General features: G+C 43.0%; 1 protein-coding gene across 1 annotated transcript in view; it reads right to left on the bottom strand.

Annotated features, from left to right (window-relative positions):
- The window catches only part of FHL2 (four and a half LIM domains 2), a 79,209-nt gene that overhangs the window by 42,514 nt on the left and 14,471 nt on the right, over positions 1 to 22,224 (bottom strand). The window lies entirely within an intron of this gene.

Below are 22,224 nucleotides of genomic sequence, written 5' to 3'. Positions count from 1 at the left end.
CGCGGCGGAGAGAGGGAGGATAGGGCCACTTCTCAGGAGGCCTGTGCCTGGGATATATTTGCACCTTGGACTGTTCTCCTTCTTACCCTGCAGATGCTTCTTCGCAAAATGAACCCCACAGCTGACCATGAAGAATCCTTTGTTCCACTAGGGAGGGGACTAAAGGAAGACCCTATCCCCACCTCTCGAAGCCAGGGGACGACTTAGACATCCTGGATTCCCTTCCAGGGCGGGAAAACAAAAGCGAGCTGGGAGTGTGCCTCCCACACTCCAAGCCCGGGCCCTCTGCGTGACACTGACGCTAGGTAGGGACAGATGGCACTGTCCAACACTGTCGCAGGGAGAACACAGGCTAAGCCCATCCCTGGGAGAGGGTGCGTTGTGGTGGAAATTCTTGCTTCTGAGCAGGTAAGCGGTCCACGTGCAGAAACCGGCGGACAATGAACGTCCTGGGCACTTTGAGGGCAGGTGTATTATTTTTAACATTCAGGGCAGCTCATAGGAATATAACCTCTAGAGCAGGCAGGAAGAACTCTTTGATTGCTTTCTTTTAGTTCATACTCTCCGTCTGGTAGTCCCCATGGATCTCCATCATGGAATCACAGAACTTGAGAATCAAGGGTTTCATCACCTTAGCTTCCACTCAATGAGCACTAGTTCTACTTGGTATCTCATTTGATCCACACCCGTTTAAGGTAAAGACGTTTTACCTCAGATTTATGACTAGGAAAATTCAGCTCAGAGAGATTTGCTCAAGGCCACCTCAAAGGCCACCTGTGCCAGCTAAGATTTGAACTGGAGTCTGGCAGACAGCAAAGCCATGTAAGCATATTACAGGATCAGAAATGCCCCTCATTCCATCAGTCGCTCAGGTGACTCCAGAGAACTGAGACTTGCCATAAACCCAAGCAGATTCGGAATGCAGCCCTCCCCCGCGACGCCACTCCATCTATGTCCTTGAAACAGGAGGCTTCCCTGAAAACCTGAGTCAGGCCATTCTACCTGAATTTCCACTAAGTGTCAAGGCAGGCTACTATTTTGAAATTCAGAGCTAAGTTTGTGTAGAAAAGGCTCTCTTCTCTGACGGCTATCTAGATGTGTGTTGTGTGTATCATTACAAATTAGGAAATGGTCTGGTAGTTCTCAAATGGTGAGCCTTAAGCTTCAGTTGGTAAAAACAAGTCTTAAAAATGATGAAACATTCTGCATTTATCTTCTTTCTGATTCCTTTTATCTTACATTTTAATTTTTTTTTTTTAGCTTTCTGACTTAACGGGAGTAATTCATTTAACTTTGCTTTTTACCAATAGAATTATTTAGTTCTGTTATTTTTCTTCTACTAACTGCTTTAGCTGTGTCACATAGGTTCAGCTATGTTGTGTTTTATTATTAAGAAATTCTGCAATTTAATTTTGTGTTTTCTTTTTGACCTAATGGGTAGCAGAACATTTTAAATGACCCAATGGTCATTTGATAGGATCAATAAAATCCAGATTCTGGGAGCAAACATACCCAGTTTCTACAACAATGCACAAACACAAAGTAGAGAGATGGAGGAAGAAACCAATAGATTAAAAAAAGACTTAGCCAGCTGCAATGTATGGATCTTACTCGATTCTAATCAAAGAATCTAGTAGAAAATCATGAGACAATCTGGGAAAATATGACACTGACAGGACATTTGCTAGTATTAATGAACAATTTGTTTTTGGGGTGATAATGTGATTACAAACACATACATAGTTTTTTCTTTTCCTAAGTTTTTGCTTTTCCTAACACTGCCAAAATATTTTCTGGTGAAATAACATTATGTCTGGAGTTGTTTCAAAATAATTTGGGGTGGGGAAAATGGGTATTTCATATATGAAATACTCTGAGCCATGTATTGTGGATAATTGCTGAAGCTTGATGATGGATATGCAGCAGTTCATCTTACTAGTCTGTCTGTTTGTGTAATGTTTAAAAAATTCCATAATGAAACATTTCTTAAATTGCAGATGAACATACCATTTGCTCTTAAGCCAGCATTTCCCTTTACAGGAAATTATCTTGTAGATATACTTGCTTATGTGTAAAACAATATACACACAAGAGTAGTCATTGTAGAATTATTTATAATAGAAGAACACTGGACCATGTTAGTTAAATACAGTATGATGCATTTTGGAATTATTTATATATGCAGCTGTTAAAACGAACAAGATAACTGATTTGGCATGATCTCCAAAATCAACTGAGAAAAATAAAAGTAGAGAACACTCTATAGGTAGCAACCAACCATTTGTGTTCATAAACAAAGAAAGGAGTGGGTAAGAGAATGTATACTTACAAGTGGTTGCCTCTGGGGAGATCTGGGTGGCTAGGGGTTATGGGGTGGAAAGGAGATTAATTTTTACTATCCATGTTTTTGTTTGTTTCTTGTAAATTTTGAGCTATATTAATGTTGTACCCGTTCAAAAACTAAAAACATTTTTAAAACAAAAGCAACACAGGTTCCTTTAAGGAAAATAAGAAACAAACTGGTTAAACTGAGATTAACAGTAAGTCAAAGGAGGTTGGCAAGAAATAGAGGTGGGGAATGCAATTTGTGGGTTTAATGACGTATATGTTTTGATGAGCAATTCCATCGAAGGACAAATTATTAAAAAATAAATTTTCATGACACAATCTAGGAAAATGTGTTTTGAAAATTTCCATGTTGTATATCATTATATTCCCAGGACCTAATTATAGAGCATGGCATATAGTAAGTGCTTAATAAATATATGTATTGAATGAGTGACAAATCACAAAATTGTTGGTGACAACTTTTTCACTATCGAAAGTGTAATACTGTCTATAGCAATACAGCTTGATCTCTAAAGTCAATCCAGGATTTGAACCCCTGTTCTGCCTGTGACCAGCTCTGTGATCTCCAGTAACTACAAGACTTCCCTAAGCTCCAGTTTGCTAATTCGTAAAATGGACTAATAACATATAGTTTGTAAAATTCTGGCTAAGATCTTTTGAGCACATTAACTTGGCATGAAGTAGGCCCTTGCTTAGTAAAATCCTCTGTTTTTATTTGATGGCAAAGGGGAAATTAATCCAGAATAAGAAGGAAATGGACTTAACTCCCACCAGAAAGAAGAATTAAGTTCAGATCTTGTTCTAAAGATGACAGATTATCTTCTTGAGAGAAAACCTCTGTGCTATGGATAAAAGGCTAGTTCATGAAAAATAAAAAAAAAAAAAAAACATTAAAAAGTACTATTTCCTGAGGAAAGGATCAATGGTGATTGTGATCAGTTATTCAAGTTCTTCTTTTGTTTATTGCAATTCTCCTATCATTCCTTCATGGGACAACACTGCCCATGTCTCCCATCCCTTCTGCAGGTGGGCTTCAGGGAAAGGGACAGCTAGGAAGGGAGGAAAGAGAGGAAAAGACCTGTGGCCGGCAGCTCTCAAACCCTGGTGCAGCAGGATCCCCTGCAAACCTGTCAGAAATGCACATACTCAGGCCAGCTCCTGCTTTAACAATCCCTCCAGGTGATTCTGATGACTAAAGGTGCTTTGAAATAAAATAAATACCCCTTAGGGCTTCCAACTCTGGACTCAGTAATTTACCAGGAAACTATGAAATGTCAGTTTCTGGAGTCCGGGAGGGAGAGTGGAGTAGAGATAGACTAAACATAGACTAGACTCAGGAACTCTAAAATCCAGTTGAAAGTATTACTTCCTCTGTCAGTTACTTCACCTAGGTAAGCAGGAGGTAGAAAAGCTGCAGCCAGTGGGTCTGAGCTGTACAAATGCTGAAAGTTCTCTCTCTGGGAGAGGCCAAAGGCAGAGTTTCTAGGAGTGTGCTCGAAACTGCCACCCTATGGTGGAGCAGGCGGCTGCTGGTGGGCTAGATCCATCTGTGCAGTGACAAATAGCAGCCTCCTACCTGGATGAGGGGCTACCCCGGGGGATCAGGATGACCTCACCGTTGCCAGGAAGAAAGTGAACACATGAAAATATGAGCTGGGAGGGTGAGACCTCCTTGCGTTTGTTACCCTGACTGACCACTACCATCAAGATTTTTAAGCATTTTGTCACCGTTAAGAAAGGATTTCACACAAGCTGTTCCTCCCACTCAAACCTTGGCCAAAAAACTGGTAGATGATTTGTGCTTGATTCAGAGGTAATCGTTCTTGACTGCCTCACATGGTTGGAAGGTGAGTAAGTGTCTAAGATCATAAAGGCTGGCGGGAAGGGGTCAGGAATGATCAAACCAGCTCCCCTCCTGGCAGTGGGGTCAGGAGGCAGGTCCCTGCATGCCTTCTAATGACACAGTAGCAGATCCCAGGGCGGTGGCTCAGAAAGCTGGATTTGCTTTTTCTGAAAACACTATTTACCCAGATCCAACAGGAAAGTTTATGGAAGATGACTCTACAGGCAGGGTGTGCACCTGCCTGTGCCCGTGGGCTGGGTGCAGTTGTGATGGGACACCCAAGGGCCTCCAGCAAACAGGAGAAACTTGATCTGGTTACAGCAATGATCTTGCAGGATTCAAACTTTGTTCCTTTGCCTGTCAGACTTTCAGGAAAAGCTCAGCTTTCCACAAAGGGCAAGGCAGGCTCTTTTCCTTCCCTTCCGGCTTCTGCCCTGCTCTGGTTAGGAGGGAACATGCTTGGCTCTCTCTTGAGATAGAAAATTTCCATGTCCCGATTCTTCCCTCTTTCCTTTTTCACAAACTGATTTATTGGATGCAAATAGTCAGTGTTTAAAGCCTCAAAACATGCCTGACTTTGAGCCAAATCCACAAACAACTCCATGATTCCGAGTTTCCCATCCGTGGTTAGAGTTTATTTGGAGCATTGGATACAAGTTTCCAGTGGGCTTTGATACTGCATTGAGAAAGGCTATGTTTTGTGCATCAATGACCAACAGAATGAAAGTATTCACACTCACGGTTCATTTGGGCTAGTAAATGTTGCTGGATGGTTTCAGACGAAAAGTATTTCTAAGGTAGACTCTACACCACTTTGCCTCTTGTTTGAGATCTCTTTGTCTCTGATTTCAGTCCTTTTCAGCAGCAATCTATTCACGTGTCTGCTTGCCTTCTCTTGCTATTTTACTCCTGTTTTTCCTCTGTCAATGATTCCAAAATCCATTTAAAGGAAGTATTAATGTCCAAAGTCTGTGCAAACCTAGCAAAATTCTCTTTTGAATGAACTATTTGATTCCCTAAAATATCTGAAATGGGAGATTCTTCCAGGAATTTTTGAAATGGGAGAGTCTTATGCCTCACTTGTTTTTCAGAATGTTTATTTTATTTATTATTATTATTTTTGAGATGGAATCTCACTGTCACCCAGGCTGGAATGCAGTGGGGCAATCTCCACTCACTGCAAACTCTGCCTTCCCTGGTTCAAGTGATTCTCCTGCCTTGGCCTCCGAAAGTGCTGGGATTACAGGTGTGAGCCACCATGCCCAGCAGGAATGTTTAATAAACTACACTGAAATCTGTTAGTCTTTGTGAATTAGCTTTATGAGTCAGCATTAAAAATTTGAAATCCCAGGTTCTCTCTCCACTGCCACCAGTCATTTTGTGCTATTTCAGCTTTGATTAGGGTCATTAACAGAAAATCCAAATGGTCTAGCCAGAAAGAGCCCGGACTGGCCAAGGGAGGGGCGGGCTCCAGGCCCGGGAGCTCCTATGGAGCAGTGTGTGTGGCCACAGGTAACACCCTTCACCTTTTTGTGTCTTCTTTATCTGTGAAACAAACAATGTACCACATCTTTTCTTACTTTAAAGAATTATTTCACATAATCTGTTTTTACTTCAAGCCATTTTTATGGCTGATTGACAATTGAGAATGTCTCCTGTGGCTAATTCTGCCCCATGGTACAGATTTGTGTGTGAAGAAAAGCTATGCTTTAAGTTCTTCTAGAGAGCAAGTGTAGGAATATCCTTCACGTATTTCAGAAGGTGCTTTAAAATTGGACCCGGGAGTCGTAACAGAGTTTCCTGGAACAACCAAGCTTCTTTCTCCCTCACTGCATAGTAGTTGACTGCCGAAATACCAGAAACAGATTTTCTAAAATACCTGACCTTCAGCATCTCCTGGTAGGACTGTTTGCCAAAAATAAAAAACCTTCAAAAATTCTGGGTCATCCTAACTCTATAAATATCTCTGAAATCATGTGCAGAGTCAGAGATTCTGAGCAATTACTCCTCAGGAAGACCAGAGAAGTCACTGTCTCCACAGAGGGGCTGGAGGGGGTCCAGCGGTGAATCACTATCAGATATCTCAACTATTGATGTAACCATCTTTAAACTCGAGGGCTTTTTCTCTTCTTACCTTTTTTTGTCTTCCTTTTAATAACTTGAAATTCGATTTCCTTTTGGCACATGGCTGTAATGTCTAGCTAACATTTTCTGGACTCAGTTCTCCTTCCCACCCTCTTGGCATGGAGGGTCTCCGTATTGCTGTATTGCTTCTGGTCCCTTGAGTTTCCAGGTCGGGCCAGAAGCAGATGGAGAGAATGCTTGAGAGGTTTGCTTTTTCTAAGAATACGTTTGGAAAATGATGAGGACACGGAAGCAGACGCTGCGATCATGCGCAGGAGAGTCTTTGAGAGCCCTCCCCGCTCATTCCGTTTGCACCTCACACCTTCCACCTTCCACCAGTGAGGGGAGACGCCTTTCATCCTGTGACTCCTGGAACTCCCTTCCTCACTCTCTTCCGCCTGGCAGACTCCTGTTGATCCTTAGACCAATAAAGTATTCCCGCTAGGAAGGCTGCCTGAGTAGCCATCATAGCCTCATTTTTGACCAGTCCACACCCTCTTTCCCATATTTATAACAACAGAGGAAAGACTGTGAGCAAGAACTGAGACATTTGTATCTGTGTTCACAGCACTTTGCAACTTGATCAGTATCACTGACTTGAATTCAGTTTTCTTGAAAATGCCTAAGCCAATATAAGGCTGCCATCCATTGGCTCTCTATGGCCCTGCTCAGATCAAACACATCAGGCCCCTTTCCCATTTAGGCAATTGCATTATCTGGGCTTTGCTCTGAGATCCAGTTGGCAATTAACCTGAATTAAAGCAAAGCCAAGAGCCTGGCCTTCCAGATGTCAGCAGATACAAAGTGGGAATCTCTGCCTGAGTTAATGGAAGTAACCCCCAGGTTATAGCATCCACAGGTACAATGAAGAGCTGAAAATGAAGCTGCAGGGAAGTGTGCATGTGGACGTTCTTGGGGCGGTGCTTCTGCCTCAGAGTCCAGCTTTTTCTTCACTAGTGAGGGGCTGCTTCTCCTGCCCCAATCCTCCTCCGCCGCCACCACCACCACCATCAGCCTAGGCCTTAATCGCAGAGAAGGTCACTCATGGAGGGACTTCCTTGAAGTCTGCATTCTGCAAACTGAAGCCACCATCTTCATTTTTAGGACTCTATCTGGAGAATTCATGTCTTTAGTTTCTGCTGGGAGTGTGTTGATTTTCTAGCAAATGCTTAAAAAAAATTTCTGTCTGTACAAATGGTCACATGCAAAGTTAAACAAAAATTCTGTCTCCCCGAGAAATTCCATAAAGGTTCTTTCATCTCTACCAACATGAGTATGTGTCGTTTGTGGAAGCAGGCCTACTTGCCATGACAACAACCCTTCTGTGGCTTTGCAGAGACACCCTCCACAGTTGGGGTGTGCTTTTGCCAGGCAGCCAGCAGGGATGGCCCAGATAAGACCATTGCCTTTCAACCCTACCTATTTTAAGGTGGATTCACTTGGATCGAGAAACTGGTATTTTCCCCTCACTTGCACATATTTTGGATGTGTAAATATTTTCAAAAGATAGATTAGACTAATACATGCACATCTTCCTCGACTAGCACCATCCGAACCCACAGGGATGACTGGGAATTTCCAAGTCATGTAATCATAATGTGGACACGAGCATGCGCAGACTGCCTTAGAACACTTTCCAGCCAACACTGAAACCAGCCCTTTGGCACTTGCAGATTCACAGCCTTCCTTTACGAGAAGTACACCTTCACCCAGCCAGTTGGCTTTGTATCGAGAATTCGTTTATTTTGGACAGGTCTCTCTTCCTCATTTACAACTGGCACACGGATGCAGAGAAAGGACAGCAGGTCCTGGCTGGAGCAGAACTAATGGGGCAGACAGTTAGTGAGTGTACTGCTGATGACCCGGATCCTAGGTGTGGAGTTTGGGGAAGCAATCACTCATCATCACTACTACCACCCTGTTTACCACCATGATGTTCGTCTTATTAGTATATTTCGTCTGCTAGGGTGGCATTTTTGGTGTAGGAAGGTGAGAACTGGAGTGGGTTTAGACTCGGAGTCTTGAAAGATTACTTTCTTTCCCTTTCCATCTGAAGCTCTCAGAAGAGAGGTAGCAGTTTCAGAGGGACCCTACATCCAACGTGAAACCAGGCTGAGCAGAGGGAAGACCAGGCTGAGCAGAGGAAGCACCAGGTCATGGTGCCCTCTCTGTGGGTGCAAGAAAGCAGCAGGAGGTGGGGGTAGGAATGGTGGAGGGGAGGGGCTGTGGCCCAGTGGAGGAGAATGCCTTCATGCTATGACGCTTTAGCTCACAGAGAAGGAGGCTCAGAGTCCACCTGGGAAGAGCAGACCCGGCAAGAACAACAGGAGACCCTCTGCAGGAAAAATGGGTGCGTGACGGAAAGAAAGACTACGGGGAAAGCAAGCCAAAGGAAGTTTTTGTTGGGGAAATGTTCAAGGAGTCTGTACTTGGCAGATGTGCAATTTCTTTGTGCAAACAAGAGCGCTGGGTATAATTCACCTGCTGAGTTCTGAAAGTCGAGAATGGTTTCAGAAGAAGCTGAAGTTGCCCCCAACGGTCTCCCATGATGCTCATGTGTGGCTGTGGCCATTCCAAGTAGGCCCTGGCACTATAAGCCCAGCAAGATAGTCAGATAGGGAAGGAGAGGGGAGATTTGTCAGCTCTTCATGTCAGCCCCCAAGTTAATGGTACATTTTACATTTTTGTACAATAAAGGCATTAACATACTTAACAGCTTGCTGCCAGTTTAAATATGTGTATGGAATTAGGATCAATAATACTATTTTGTTCATAGTTTGAGAGAGCCCCATTTCTGATGTGCTAGTAAATAATGTGATATTATTGTTCCCATGCCCATCTAGGCTCTTTGTCCCAGAAAAATAATGCAAAGGGGTGATATAAAATCCACCTTGGAGCCATCTTAAGGCTGGTTGTTCTTGATTCCCCTGAAGACCTGGAGCTGCCTGTGTGATTCGGACTGGAAAAACACATGGCTGCACTTTTCCATGAAGCAGGTAACAAAGCCACAGTTCCTGCCCGGGAAACCTGCCCTAGCATCTCAGCCAGGAGAGCAAGCCGACTCATGCCTGGGCGCCCACACGAAGGCCTGCGCCAAGTTCACCGGAATGAAGGGACACTGCTGAAGATCAGGAATACCAGGAGCTCAGCCCAGATACCAGGCTGGGCTGGGGATGCCGAGATCACTTTGCGAACTCAGACAGAGCTGGAAGCTGAGTCTGCCATCCAGAAGGCAGGACCCAGACAGAGTTCAGGAGTCACACCAGAATCAAGACACAGGAGAAGTTTGCTAACTAACAAGTCCAACCCAGAATCAGATTCAGAGCGGAATGGCAGTGAGACAGTTTTGTTTCCCAAAAGGAATCAAGCAGAGGCCAGAGAGGCAGCTTGCCAGCTGGGAGAACACCTGGGCAGTCTTAAACCCAGGTAGGTTATCGGGAGTTGCTTCCCGTTCTCGTGACAACATGAGGATTACATGACTTGGAAATTCCCAGTCATAACTTGCACACCCTGCTTTCCCTGAGCAGATAACCCCACACAGCTGCATAATGAATTGTTTTCTCTTCTTCTGGAGGGTCCGTGATCAGTCTCTGGGCAGTTGGAGACGTGAGGGTTAAACTGAATGGGAGTCTGTGTCAGGGGCCATGACCTATTTTAATGGAGGGTCTCTGACAGCACCAGTCTCTCAGTAGATATCACTTGAATGGTGCTAAGCTACCTGTTAGCAGATTTAGCAGGGTGATGCCTTTTGAAGTCTGTAAAGTTTTGACTGCTAATCTCCGGGAAACGTGTCACATCCTACGCTATTATTTGGTGGTGGCGTCCAAAACCAACACTTTTGTCTTTCACAGACGAGAAGGATTCTTGGCACAGGCAAGCAGAGAGAAGTGTGTGGTATGTGTGTCTTCCTGTATCAGCTTGTGCGTTGTGCTGTAAACCTGAGGTGTCCTCAGTGGTGGACAAAAATGCTGCCAGATTTAAGGTGAGGAGCAATGGAATGCGTAATCCTTTCAGATAGAAGTTAGCAGTGCCGGACCGTGGGGGTGGCAGTTACAGCTGCCAACATTTGAAAATGGACTTAGTTATTCTAGGAAGCCAAGTGCTGCATATTGAGCCAACCTCCGGGGAGACGTCATGGGACCAGTACATAGAAGGTTTTTAAGATTCTACATTCCATTTCATCATTTACAAAATGTCCGCCATTTTGACCCTGAACCTACAGCTTGTTAACTGAATCTTTGTGAAATTTAAAAGGGAGAGGGAAACAGTAATAAGACCCAACGTAAGAGAAGTACCAGTGAGCCTCTGTGGACACAGGTGTGTACGTAAGCATCATCACGCTAATCTTTAGGTTCATTCTTTCTCGTTTCAGCCAAAAAACGGATTCTAAAATTAAGGCAGACTGACACCCACTACGTCCTAAACTGTAGACACATTAAAGGTTATTAGCACAATTTCCTAGTATTATCTTCGAGTTTGTTTTAAAATGTAACTTTTAAGATAAAAACAAAATGTAACTTTAGAAAGAGTATTATCAACTGTCAGTGCTGTCCCATATAGAGTTTTTTTTTTTTTAATCAAAGTATAATGTACAATTTTTTTTTCTTTTTTTTCTCCCCCTCATTCTTTTTCAAGCACAGCTTGATAAACTTTGTCTCTTACTCCTGGTTTTAGATAAATTCTTTTTTTTTTACTTACCTAGAATCCTAACCTTAGAAATGAAGAATTTGTAAATGGTCTTGAATTTAAGGCCTTTTTGACTTTAAAAGTTCTCATGGTTCCCAGCACTTTGGGAAGCCAAGGCTGGTGGATCATTTGAAGTCAGGAGTTCAAGATCAGCCTGACCAATATGGTAAAATCCTGTCTCTACTCAAAGTACAAAAATTAGCTGGGCATGGTGGTGGGTATCTGTAATCCCAGCTTCTCAGAAAGGTGAGGCAGGATAATGGCTTGAACCCGGGAGAAGGAGATTGTGGTGAGCTGAGATTGAGCCATTGCCCTCCAGCCTGGGTGACAGAGCAAGACTCCGTTTCAAAAAAAAAAAAAAAGTTCACAGGGTGTCCTTCTCCTAGTAATTGCATTGAGTAGAGTACCAGGAGAAAACTACTGAGCAGGAAGTTGTTTGCTAAGTGACTCATCCTTACAATGCCACCAAGGTGAATAAATCTCAACCATCGCTTCTAAGGCTTAAAGTCCAGTGTGACCGGAAGGGAGGGAGCCAGCTGGGTAAAGATGAAATTCCATTTAGTTCTGGTCAAGTTTAAGATGTGGAAAGTATACTCCCTAATAGAATTGAAAGCAGGGTTTAGAAGAAATACTTGCACACTCATGTTCACAACAGCATTATTCACAATAGCCAACAGGTGGATGCAACCCAAACTTCCATAGATAGGTGAATGCCTGAGCAACATGTAGTACGTCCATACAATTGGCTCTTATTCACACTGAAAAAGGAAGGAAATTCTGACACATGCTCCAACATGGATGAGCTTCAGATCATGACATTAAGCTAGAACGAGAATTGCTTGAACCCAGAAGGCAGAGGTGTCTTGGGGTAACCAAAAGGTATAATCATCAGGAAAATAGAAAAAACAGGCTGGTGGTGGAGATGAATTCAAATTTGACCTATTGAAGCAGAAGCAGTTTAGGGACAGCCATCCAAATAGAAAAATGTCCTAAACTTGTAGAAACATGAGATTCAGGGGGAAGGTTGGAGCTGGTGGTATGCACATAGGGGTCATTAGCCAAATGGCAGGTAAAAATCAGTAAAGCAAAAGAGCAAATAAATAAACCGGGAAAGTGAGTGAGGTCATGCAAGAAAGTGTGTGAATGGTTAAGAGTGGGTTGAAGGTCAAGTTCCAGAGGAGCCTAAGGTTTAGGGGGCAGCATCCGCAGAGGTGACTGAGAAAGCAGCGTCAAGGAAGGATAGGGAGAAAGAGCCAAGAGCCAGGACAGTGAATCCAGTGACTGACACAGCCGAGGAGTGGTGGCCAGGGGCTGCTGAGAGTGTGTTGCATGTGGCAGCACAGTGGCTGTTGGTGACATCTGGATGTGCTCAGTGGCATCATGGGGACAGAAGCACATTGCAGTGGTCAGTGACAATGGAGGGTGTGGAGATGGTAGTATAAGAGGTCTAATGGGAAAGAGAAAGAAATTCCACGTAGCTCAGTTCTACAGGGAAGGAAACTGAGGCCCAGAGAGGGCAAATAATGTGTTCAAAGTCAGAGTTAATGGTGCAGGACAGGATGCAAATCAGGACAGCGTGTGATGGTGTGACTGCTCACTTTTCCCGGTTCCGTCCCTTCTACCAGGCTGCCTCATGGAGCAAGGCAGTGATCAGTTTCTGAGCTCTCATGACCCATCCTTAAAGCTTCTCCTTCTCAACCAGCACAAGAAATAAAATAGTCAAAACAGAAAGGCAAAGCCTCTCCTCAACCTTCTTCCCTATTTCTTCAGCCTCCTGACAAAAATGGACTCAACATTTTCCAAGATCAAGAAGCATAAAGCCTGATTTCTTTTTCTAGTCAGGCTAAGGAAACTATTTATTTTCTTTCCACTCTCTTTTAAAGAAAAGAGGAACAACACCTCTCCATGGAGCTATTCTGGCAGTTAACAACCAAGCTAAATGTTATTTACCATATAACTTTGTAAGATATCAGAGAAAAACAGTTTACAAAAATATTTTTACAGGCGGGGTCTTACTCTGTCACCCAGACTGGAGTGCAGTGGCACGATCACAGATCACTGTAACTTTGAACTCCTGGACTCAGGTGATTCTCCTACCTCAGCCTCCTGAGAAACTGGGACCACAGGTGCACCACCATGCCCAACTAATTTATATTTATTTTTGTTTTTGTAGAGACAAGGTCTTGCTATGTTGTCCAGGCTAGTCTTGAACTTCTGCCCAAGCAGTTTTCTCCCCTTGGCTTCCCAAAGCCCAGATGTGAGCCACCATGCCTAACCCCAAGCTGTTTTTTTCCTACCGGATGCACACAACACAGAACACTTCTGTGACCCCAGTTGGGTGTGATTCTCCCCGCCCCCCCACCTCCCATGAAGCAATTCTGCAAGTGATTCTCCAGGAGACACCAGCTGGGTGTCCTCAAATTCAATTCAATTCTGACACTATCTGCCCGGAGTTAGATCCTACAGGTTGAGGATGCGGTCCCACAAGACTGCTGCCCTGAATATCAGATGCAGTTTCCAAGCAATAGGTTGTCACCTGTACTTCTGACCAATATGCTATTAATTTGGGAGGGGGTCCTAGAATCCCTCTTTGGATTCCATTAATTTGCTAGAGCAACTCACAGAACTGAGGGAAGTGCTTTATTTATGTTTACCCATGTATTATAAAGATTTGCGGGATACAAAACAAGGCAGGGGGAAGGCATGTGGTCACCACCCTCCAGGAACCTCTGCATGTTCAACCATCTGGACACCCATCTGAACCCTGTCCTTTGGGTTTTCCTGGAGGCTTCATTGCACAGACCTGATTGATTAGACCACTGGCCACTAGTGATCAACTTAACCTTGAGCACCTCTGTCCTCCTGGAAGGTTAGTCATGCCTTGGTCTTTCCAGTGATCAGCCCCCATCCTGAAGCTGCCTAGGACTCCCCAGCCACCATTATCTCATTAGCATACAAAAGTACTCTTATCACTCAAGAGATTTTAAGCCTTTTTGTTTTGTTTTGTTTCTGAGATAGAGTCTTGCTCTGTTGCCCAAGCTGGAGTATGGTGGCAGGATCTCAGCTCACTGCAACCTCCGCCTCCCAAGTTCAAGCAATTTTCCTGCCTCAGCCTCTCCAGTAGCTGAGATTACAGGTGTGCACTACCGTGCCTGGCTAATTTTGTATTTTTAGTAGTGACAGGGTTTTGCCATGTTGGCCAAGGCTGGTCTCAAACTTCTGGCCTCAAGTGATGCATCTGCCTTGGCCTCTCAAAATGCTGGGATTACAAGTGTGAGGCACTGCACCTGGCCAGATTTAAAGGATTTTAGGAGCTGTACCTCAGGAAACTGAAAGAAGACAAACTATTTCACAATATCACCAGCTTTTTAACAATTTCTCAGTAACCTAGGACTTATAATTTTCTCTAACACAACTGTAGTGTAAGTGATGGTGGCTTACATAGTTTTTGATCCTGAAGTTATATTTGTATATGTTTGTTGTACACAAACGCAGATGTATGCAGACACTAGAGCATTGTTTAAGGTAGCAAAGGTTGGGAAGCAATCTAAATGTTTATAGTTAGGGGAAGAGTCAAGTCATTCATCCATACAGCGGAGCAAGCACTATACCACTATAAACAGTGAGGCAAACTCTCTCTCTCTGGGCCAATCTCCAACACAGGATGCTAAGTGAAAGAAGAAAGTGCAAGTCATTGTGTGGAGTATCCTACCATTTGTAAGAAAAGGGTGTGTCGCCATTACACATGTTTGGAATATCTCTGGAAGGATGCACAAGGAGTTGGCAATAGTAGTTGCTTCTGCGGAGAACTAAGGAAGACTTGAACGTGAAGGGAAGGGGAAAATCACTTTTAATTACTCTCTTCTGGTACCTTCTGAATTTTGCACCACATTGATTATCTGGTTAATAACTAAAATAACATAAAACAAATAAATAATCCACATCTCTTACCACAGCAAAGGCGGTTTAAATAATGACTTTAAACAACTAAATTCAATAACACTTTTAAACAGAGATTGAAGGTGGCTTCACAATGGGCGGGGAAATAACATGTGACTCGATTTGCAAGAAAAAAACCGTGTCTATAAAAATCACATTAAAAGGTGTTGGGAAACAGCCCAAAGAAAAGCTGTTCCTAAAATAGAACCAACAATAAATAAATAAACAAATAAAGTAAGCAATGCAAATTCCTTAAAAGCACAAGGATTCTGCATCTCTAAGTTACTTCTCTGTGGCCCTAACCCCAAGTTAAGCAGCAGGGACTCCTTGGAACAGAACGGTACAACATGGTGGGAGCATAGCCCATAGGGTACAATCATCTAGATGATTTCAGCTAAGAATACATCTATAACTCAGTGTTTTATACAATGGGAATATGTGGAGAATATTAACAAGGATTGAAACTGTGTGTGGAACCATATTCAATCAATTTCAAGTTTAATTAAACCAGCTACTCTCAACCCCTATTCTCAAAGAGTGCGTCGGAGAGTACAACGTTGTGTATTCTTTAACATTATTAAGGATCCCAAAGGGCTGTTGTTTATTTGGGTTGTATCTATTATATTTATGGCATTAGAAATTAAAACTTAGAAGCTAACAAATTAATTCATTTAAATTTAACAACATTAAGTCGGTAACATATAACACAGAATATTTTCATGAAAAATAACTATATTTCCCAAAACAAAACAACTAGTAGGAAGAGTGGTGTGGTTTTATGTTTTTGCAAATCTCTTTAACATTGAGCTTAATAGAAGACAGCTGGAAAGCTCAGTTCTCATGTCTGCTTCTGAATTTGATCTGTCAAATACGTGGTTTTGGTTGAAATTTATGAAGGAAATGCAACCTTATGCAGAAATGTAGTTGAAAAAGAGAAACATTTTGATAGCCATCTCAGATCATCATCTCTCTGTCTTTATAGATAGATAGATTTTACACCAAAAGTTGACAAGCAGTTGTTTCGTAACTACTTCTTAAAGATTGCAACGTGGAATCTGAAACCACTTCAAGAAACTTTTCATATTCTATTACATTAAAGCCCATTTGGTCTTCTTAAGCTTCAAACAAATCTTTAACATACACATTATTGTGTTAGATCTGGAAAACAGTGCTTCTATAGATTTTTCAAATGCTGATACATTTCATTATACAATATTAACAGATTACTATAATTAATATCACCACCCATCTAATCAGAAGTTTTTAAACACCGGGAAACTGTCAAGCTCACAGTTTCCCAAAATGATAATTTTCACCTGAAAACTCAAATTTATACTTGAAAACAAAAACAAATACTGTCCACTGTTTCCCTTAGAATGACAGGCTACTCTTCATTTTTGAGAAAATATCTACTACCAAAATCTAAGTATTTGTCTGTCAGTTGTTTCCAGTGAAAATGGAAGAAACATCTTGTTGAACTTACAACTTGGGCCATTGCACAACTGCCTTTCCTCAAGAGAGTCACAGTTCTTTGATATGAGCTGAAGTGCTTCCTGCATCTTCTCTTTCATCACTCAGAATATTAAAAAGAATGGGTGTTGGTGGGCGCAGTGGCTCACACCTGTAATCCCAGCACTTTGGGAGCCCGAGGGAGTGGATTGTCTGAGCTCAGGAGTTTGAGACCAGCCTGGGCAACATGGTGAAATCCCGTCTCCAGTAAAATACAAAAAATTGGCCAGGCGTGGCAGTGTGCACCTGTAGTCCCAGCCACTAGGGAGGCTGAGGCAGGAGAATTGCTTGAACCTGGGAGATGGAGGTTGCAGTGAGTTGAGATTGTGCCACTGTACTATAGCCTGGGCAACAGAGTGAGACTCTTGTGTCCAAAAAAAAAAAAAATGTGTTTAAGGGTGCAGATCTAATAACATTAATAATTGTTACTGTGGCCGGGCGTGGTGGCTCACATCTGTAATCCCAGCACTTTGGGAGGCCGAGGTGGGTGGATTGCCTGAGGTTAGGAGTTCGAGACCAGCCTGACCAACATAGCGAAACCCCGTCTCTACTAAAAATACAAAAAAAAATTAGCTCAGCGTGTTGGCAGGCACCTGTAATCTCAGCTACTTGGGAGGCTGAGGCAGGAGAATCCCTTGAACCTGGGAGGCGGAGGATGGGGTGAGCCAAGATCACATCATTGCACTCCAGCCTGGGCAACAAGAGTAAGAATACATCTCAAAAAAAAAAAAAAAATGGTTACTATTTCATCAAGGTCATTCTGGAATGAGACTGCGCTTTTCTTTTCCCCCTAGTGCTTGGTGATGAAGACTATCATGAATACTAGTTTGGTTTGGAACCACCACCTTGATTCTTGCTAAGGCACTAGGAGTCTTCCCACCGTGACTTTAGTACCAGCATAAATGTCAACACAGTGAAAAGACAAGTAATATATCCTACTAGTATTAAGAAAATAGCTTTGACCACACAAACTCTTTGAAAGCGACTCAGGGTGTAAGAACCACACATTGAGAAACATTGAATTAAAACACTTTAGTCTGGGGAAGTCATTATGCTTTGTAATAGAAGTGGAAGTAGCATATTTTCCATCATGAGGGTAAATGGTGGGGATTCAGACATAGTCTGGAAAGCTAGTGTCTCGTATCTGTTCTCATTTTTGACTCTGCAAATGGTCACCCAAGGCTGCCAAGGGCTCATCATTAAGGTGGTTCTGGGCTTCTTGAGCTGGATATCCTAACACCTGGACCTTCTGGTTTGAAAGATGTGGGGGCCAGACAAGTGAGCACCAGGGCAAGCCACCTGAGTCACAGGGATACACTCTCTCCAACAGAAATTATTTATTTTCTTCCTATTGGAAATAAGCCACAGAGACCCAGAGGGCCAAACAACACCAACAAAAACAAACAAAAAACACACTTTAATCCCATAGGTAGGTCAGAGATGCACATTTCATGAGAAGTGGATCCAAAAGACCAGGTACCACTAATTATCCAGATATTTCAGTTGAGCTGATTTAGTGAGCAGCTTCTGTTCTGCACTTTACATTTGTATGAATACAGCTGTGGATAAAGTATGTGCAGACATAGAGTGTTCTATTTCTTCTTTTAGGTTATATCTGTCTATAAAATGTATTTATTCATACAGTAGCCGACCCTGCCACCCCACCTTATCTGCAGTTTCTCTTTCCATGCTTTCAGTCACTCATGGTCCACGGTGGGGCTGAAAATAGATTAAGTATAATACAATGAAATATTTTGACAGAGAGCGGCCACATTCACATGTGTTTTATTACAGTATATTGTTACAATTATTCTATTTCATTTGTATTGTTAATCTCTTACTGTGACTAGTTTTAAGTTAAAATTTATCATGGGTATGTATACATAGGAAAAAACATAGTATATGCAGGTTTGGGGACTATCCACAGTTTCAGGCATTCACTGTGAGTCTTGGAAAATATCCCCAGCAGATAAGGGGGGACTACTGTGTAGTATTTGCATATGAATATTTTATTTAGTATATGTCAGTCTACAAAGTAGGCTTTCCTGTACTCATACATCAGAAAGCCAGACATGCAGATCTATAGAAGGCCACTGGAGGATCAGAATATGCCACACCAAAATACGTCACACCAAAATATGCCACTTTGGCATAAGGATTTAAAATTATTTTTTATTTTCATAGGTTTTGGGGGGAATAGGTGGTGTTTGGTTATATAAGTGAGTTCTTTAGTGGTGATTTGTGAGATTTTGGTGCACCTATCACCCAAGCAGTACACACTGAACCCAATCTGTAGTCTTTTATCCCTCACCCCCTTCCCACCCTTTCTCCCAGGGTCCCCAAAGTCCATTGTATCATTCTCATCAGGATTGCTTTGAAGTGAAGGCAGTTAAGAAGCAGCAAAGGCAGAAAAAGCAGGACATACATTTTCCTTTGTGAAGGTATTTCTCCTCTCCTCTTCCATACTAAGAGGAGGACAACTCTTGTCACTAGAGGCAGAAAATCTGGACCAAGACAGGTCTTCATAAACGTATCACCCTTCCCTTTCACTGGGTTCCCCTATATGTTTACTCTTCTACTCCAAGAAGCCCAGGGTGCTTTTTGATTCTTTTGTTACTTCTATGCAAATTTATCACCCTTTGTTAAAATGCTATATATAAACTCCAGGGTCTAACTGCCTCTCTGGTTCTTCACTTCTTTTCTATGAATGGCCCTTTGCATAAAAATTAAAATAATAACATAAAATAAGATTTGTATGTCTTTTCTCCTGAGACTCTCACTTTTGTCAGTGTAATTAACAGTCCCCAGCTAAGTAACAGAAGAAGGTAGAGGAAAAGTTTTATTTTCCTCCCCTACATCACATAATCCAGTATGACCGAACATGCGTAGTCACTAAGAGGAAGTGCCCAGTTGCGGGTGGGAGGGGATTCACTGGCCAAGGTTTCAAGATGAGAATTGACTGCTTGTACTCAGTTCTTCATTTGCTCAAAGATACGCCAGCCAATGCCCCTTGTGTTAGTGTGCTAGGGCTCTTATCACAGAGTACCACAGACTGGATGGCTTAAACAACAGAAATTTATTGTCTCCCAGTTTTGGAAGCTGGAAGTCCAAGATCAAGGTGTCAGCAGGGTTGGTCCCTTCTGAGGACTGTGAGGGAGCATTTGTTCTATGCTACTCCCTAGCTTCCAATGGTTTGCTGGCAATCTTTGGCATCCCTTGGCTTGTAGACTCACTTCTCTGATCTCTGTCTTCAAGTGGACATGGAATCTCCCTCTGTGTGCATCTGCCCAAATGTCCCCCTAAAACTCCCTTTTACAAGGACACTACTCATATTGGATTAGGGCTACCCTAATGACCACCTCTTAACTAATTACTCTGTAACAACCCCATTTCCAAATAAGGCCACAGAGTTGCTGGGAGTTAGGGCTTCATCATATAAATTTGGGGGAGACATACTCAATCCATGATGCCTTCACTAATAATAGTAGCAAATTATTCGTAACTAATAGTAACATGAGGAAGAATCTAGCAGATGTGGGGCAGGGAGAGGGATGGCTGAGGACGAACTAATGCAGATATCTCTAGTGTTTTTGGCACCAGGGACCCGTTTCATGGAAGACAATTTTTTCCATGAATTGGGAGGTGGGAGGTAGAGGGTTTCAGGATGAAACCATTCCTACTCAGATCATTAGGCATTAGATTCTCACAAGGAGCATTCAGCCTTGACTGCTCACATGTTCAGTTCACTATAGGTTTCATGCTCTGATAAGTATTTAATGCCTCCACTGATCTGACAGGAGGCAGAGCTCAGGTGGTAATGCTTGCTTGCCTGCCACTCACCTCCTGTTGTGTGGCTGGGTTCCTAACAGCTCATGGACCAGCACCGGTTCACGGCCTGGGGATTGGGGACCCCTGAACTAGTGGGGCAAGGTTTAGGAGAAAGGGGGCTCTATCCACAGCCTGAGAATAGGGCATTGGGGATGTACAGAGCCGGTGGTGGCCCAGTGTCCCTGCATCCCTGTTCTATACTCGATCAGGCTCATGAGACAGATCCAGATATGATCAGACTCCAGGTGGTCCAGGTCTCCCTTGATAAAGAAGTTATCTAATGGGAAGAAAGTGAACTGTTCCTGGTCCCATCGTCACTGGCTTGTCTCTGGCTTATAAGGACAGCCAGTTTCATATAGCATGCCTGGGACAGAGTCCTCACAAATTTGATTTGGTGCCAGCAATCTAGGGCTTTGTGGCAATGTTCTGCCCTGCTTGAGGTTACAGGCCAGGGTTCAAAGACCAGCAACCCAAAAGCCTGGTCACTGGAGTGTGGACATTGGGTGGAGCATTCACAAGCACTCTACAGAAGGTCCAGTGTCTGAGGTAAGACCATAAGCTCGACTCTTCTGATCAAAAAGACAAACAGTATTCGCTAAGGCAAATGTTATCTCGAGGACAAATGCTATCAAGATAATGAAAACCAATTTTCTGTTCATTTTTTTTTTGTTTGTTCTGACAGATATGACAGATTTCTGGCAATAAAATGCTCCAGATGAAAGAAATCAAAATTAAATACTGTCTACAGTTTAACGCTGCCACTAAATTCCATCTTTAGGTTGGTTTTTGTGTCCTCCTTATCAGTTGACTGCTTGATTGAGAAAATGACTGTCTGGATTAGTTATGCTATGGGTTGCATTGGCCAAGAGGTATCCTAGCCTCATGACACTGATACTGTAACTGTCAAATTGAGGCACTTCTGTGATGCAGAGGACACAGTTCCATGCATGAGCTTGCAATGCGCAGTCTCTGCCATCAGGGACTCAACATTCTAGGATTTAGTTTTCCATATTTGTTTCTTTGATTTAATGGAAAAGATGTTTCTGTTTCCTCACCATGCTTTTTTTGGACAGAATCTTGCTCTGTCACCAGACTGGAGTGCAGTGACGCAATCTTGGCTCACCGCAACCTTTGACTCCTCAGTTCAAGCGATTCTCCTGCCTCACCTTCCCAAGTATCTGGGATTATAGGTATGCGCTACCATGCCCAGCTAATTTTTGTGTTTTTAGTAGAGATGGGGGTTTCACCATGTTAGCCAGGATGGCTTCGATCTCCTGACCTTGTGATCCTCCCACCTCGACCACCCAAAGTGCTGAGATTACAGGTATGAGCCACTGCACCTGGCCCCACCATGCTATTTCTATATTGAGACCAGAGTCCATTGGTACATCTTTTTGTTCCCATCAGCTTTTCTCCCTCTTGGGGTCCTGTTCCATGCATTAGCAGTGTATCTCAGAGAAGTTGCCCCAGGAAAGAGTCACAGTGGAAAGGCGTTCTTCCCCACATGCATGCGAATCCTCCAGCACCATGCATGCCCAGCAGTGATCTTGGCCGCGTTGAGGACCAGAAAGGAAAAGCCATAGTAAGAAACAGCTGTTTGGCTTGAAAATGTGTTGGTTTGCTTATGTTTGTAACTTGTTTGCTTTTTCACTTTGGGTTTTTGAGATGCTGGTGCTATTGGTGAGAATGGCAAGGACTCTTATGCCCTGTGAACCATAACCAGCTCCTGGCATTCCCAAGTTGGTGGCAAGATGCATATGGAGGTGCAAGTCATATACATGGGGATTGCCAGGACCCCATGTGGATGGATCCTTGGTGCTTCCCATATAAGGCAAAACTTCTTAGGAAGCAAAATTGTGATGGGAATAATGGGTCACATACAAGACCATTTTTTTTTTAGATTTATAGTTTCCTCTTGGTTTGATTTACTTTTTCATTACAGGATT

This window comes from Saimiri boliviensis, chromosome 1, assembly GCF_048565385.1.
Source record: "Saimiri boliviensis isolate mSaiBol1 chromosome 1, mSaiBol1.pri, whole genome shotgun sequence".
NCBI classification, from domain to species: Eukaryota; Metazoa; Chordata; class Mammalia; order Primates; family Cebidae; genus Saimiri; species Saimiri boliviensis.
Note: the sequence above shows the minus strand (reverse complement) of the source record. Positions and strands in the feature narration are given on the sequence as shown.